This window comes from Calidris pugnax, unplaced genomic scaffold (assembly GCF_001431845.1).
Source record: "Calidris pugnax isolate Ruff unplaced genomic scaffold, ASM143184v1 scaffold54, whole genome shotgun sequence".
NCBI lineage: Eukaryota > Metazoa > Chordata > Aves > Charadriiformes > Scolopacidae > Calidris > Calidris pugnax.
In genome coordinates this window covers 16,416,818-16,420,270 of record NW_015090864.1, presented here as the reverse complement: position 1 = coordinate 16,420,270, position 3,453 = coordinate 16,416,818, and positions in this window count along the sequence as shown.

The following is a 3,453-nucleotide window of genomic DNA, read 5'->3' as shown; positions in this document are numbered from 1 at the left end:
GCAAACAGAAATGAACTTGGCTTTGCAGCCTAGAGGCTAGGGTGGTCATTTGGGAGGTGGAAATGATTGATTCTGGTTCCCAGTCAAGACTAAGAGTTTTATCTGAAACAGCTGCTGACTCAAATAGCGAAATAATTCATGGCAGAAGGTACAAAACCTTCTTAGTGATTCCCTGATGCCTAGAGGAGTGTTGTAGGGCAGATGAGTCAGAACGTTGTTGTGGTGAACAATTTATTAGCTCTGGCTAATGGCTGAAAACGGGTGTCCCCATCTTCAGTGCCAACCAGAACAAAGCTGAATGAATGTCATCAGTGCTATGTTTTGAAATGGCCCTCTAGTGTTGGTTGAGAGAGGTGTGCTCTGGGCCTGCCAAACCAGATTGAATTTGCAGGAGTGTCTCGTGTGCCTATCTAGAACCTTGTTGGATTGCCTGAAACCTGTTGCTTACTTTTCAGCCCATAGCACTTTTGGGTGTGAACAGGATAGCAACAACAGGAGCTCAGGCATCTTTTGAGTTAAAGAAGTTGAAGATAGAGGAATCTTGTCAGTTCACCTCCTGGATCAGATGACTGCTGGGTGAGCAAGTTTGGGTTTGTTGGGTTTTTTTAAATTAATTTTGTCTTTTAAGTACCTGACATCCATTGAAATCCTGAGGTAGCTCTTGAAACCTGCATTTGGATCCAGTTTGTGTTGTCTTCTTGTTAACAGTGGGAGAAGAACTCATGCTTTATAAGATGTTTTAAATAAGAAAACAATAATTATCTGTGTTGGAGTTTCAGCGTGGAGTATAGAAAATAAAAGGGTAACTGCATGCAGGTATCTACATCATGAATGTCTTTTTTAGGCAAGTCAAATTTGTTCTACTCTTATTACTAATGGGTTTTGGAGGCTCAGTTCAAATTTCCTGCTTTCATAGAACTGCTGACTAGCTTTAACTTTAGGTGTCCCTGCTTGAGCAGTGGAACCAGATTATCTCCTGAACCATTCTGTGATTCTATGGAAACTTGCATTTCCCACATCTTTTGTTGACAAGCCACTTAGACATGTTTGCAGGGAAGCAAGAAAACAGGGAGGCAAGCCCAGAGGTGAGCAGAAAAGTCATCCATAGTCTTTATCCTGCACTGTCATTCACCTGTTTGTTCCTTGTGTTGGAGATAGACAGTGCCGTTAAGAATTATAAATAAATGCTGGAGGTGTACCCTAACATGCAAAAGCCTGAGGTGGATCTTCGTTTACTTTGCTAGGAGCTTATAACACATAATAAATTTTAGGAATTCTTTTTTTAGTGAGAAGGTCTGTCTCAGTCTGCCTCTGCAAAGGTATCTCTACAGTGGAGTATTTATCTACCTGTTTAGTTACATGTTCATTGACTGCTTTTTTTTTTCTTAAACTGTAAATATGAATGTATGTAGTTGGTGTGTCTGAGATCCTGCAAGTGGATTCTTTAATTCCTTTGACTTTAGTTATCTCTCTGTTGGCTAACATTAGCCATTTGCACTTAACAAGCTGGTGTATGTGTGAGGGGGATGTACACATTTTATGTGTGAATGTATATGAAGTTTCTTAAAATAGTGAAATAGGATATTGCTGTCTACAAGACTGGCAAAGCAACCTGTACATTTGCGCAGTTAGAAACTCCCTTCAGTAACACACATGTGTATTTAAACAGAGTCAAATCGTTGTCTCATCACTTGCACAAGACCCTTATGAATTGCCAGAAGATGCAATTTCTGGGAAAGCTTGTTTGCTGTCTGTAAACCTGTAACAGCCTGCCAATCTGCAAAGGCTGATACATGCTCTTGAGCTGGGTGCTGTTAATAGGTCTATAGGAACCAGGAAGAAAAACAGCTTTTCTTAAATAAACAGTTTTGAGTTGATTGAGCTGTTAGTTGAGGCCTCAGGCTACAATTTGTTAACGGTCAAATAAAGAGATGATGTTGTACTTATTATTGTTTTTGGTTACAGGCTAGATTTACAATTACACAATTTATTTTTGCATTAATAATTGTAATTGTTCAATAGTTTTATGCTGGGGAGAAGTATAAATTATCTGCTCTTGAATACTAAGGAAATTCGGCGAGGCGTGCAGCTGCAGTGATGGTGAATCCTGTGGCTGAGTGCTGGATCGAGGTGAGCAGCAGGGTTCCTGGAGCCTGGGAAACCTGAGGAACAGCAGAGTCCAGAAGCAACCACGGGAGATTTAAACAGCCTTAGGGAGCACTGGCAACCAGGAGCTCTGCAAATAGGGATCGAGAGGGTGCAGTGGTTTGCAGTTCATGCAGAAAGGCCAGTGAGAAAGGTTGGGTTTTTTTAAATTAATTTTGTCTTTTAAGTACCTGACATCCATTGAAATCCTGAGGTAGCTCTTGAAACCTGCATTTGGATCCAGTTTGTGTTGTCTTCCTGTTAACAGTGGGAGAAGAACTCATGCTTTATAAGATGTTTTAAATTGGAAAACAACTTTTACTTAACTGGGTAAAAGTTCAAAATATCTAGGTGAAAATTCACAGCTTGTGGTCTGTAGCTTCAGCAAAATGATCATGTAAGTTCTTGATTGTGCGAACACCACAATTCAATTATAGTTAACTCTAAATGCTAAATGACTAGGCTAAAGTCTTATCTGGTCACAGACCACTTTGTTAATATTCCTTAACAAAAGCCCTGGGGGTGCAAGTAACGGTATCTGTGCCCACGTTATCTTTTCTTCCATTTTACCTGTTAGAGGACAGAGTGCAGCCAGGAATAGACATATAATGCAAATCAACTTAGGCCTTCATGGCTGGTGCTGTCCTGAGGGTTTTGGCCTTTATGACAGATGGACATTCTTTGATGACTGTAGCCTATTAGGGAGGGATGGGATCCACCTGTCTAGAAAAGGCAAGGCAATCTTTGGCAGCAGGCTCACCAACTTGGTGAGGTGGGCTTTAAACTGAAGGACTCAGGGGCAGGGTCCAAAGTGGCAATGCTCACACCACTGCAACCAACTGGGGAATAAGCAAGGCCAACCAGAGCAGCAACAAATGTTCCTTAGTTGTCTCCCAAGATGAGCGCCAGAAGACCAACCAGCTCAACTGCAAGTGTACCAATACACACAGCCCGAGGAATAAAGAGGAGGAACTGGAGCTCTGTGCCCGGTCAGAAAGTTATGATATCATAGGAATAATTGAAGCATCGTGGGACAACTCACATGACTGGAGTATCACAATGGATGGCTCTAGGTTGTTTTGTTAAGACACATAGGGAAGAAGAGGAGGAGGAGTTACACTCTATGTTGAGGAGAACCTTGAATGTATAGAGTCAACTATGGCGATTGCAGAAGCCCTCTTGAATGCTTCTGGGTCAAGATCAGAAGGGCCATTTCCAAGGGGGGTCTTACCATAGGTGTCTGCTACCAACCTCCCAACCAAGCCAATAAGGCCAATGAAGCAATATTTAGGTCACTTAAGCAAGCTC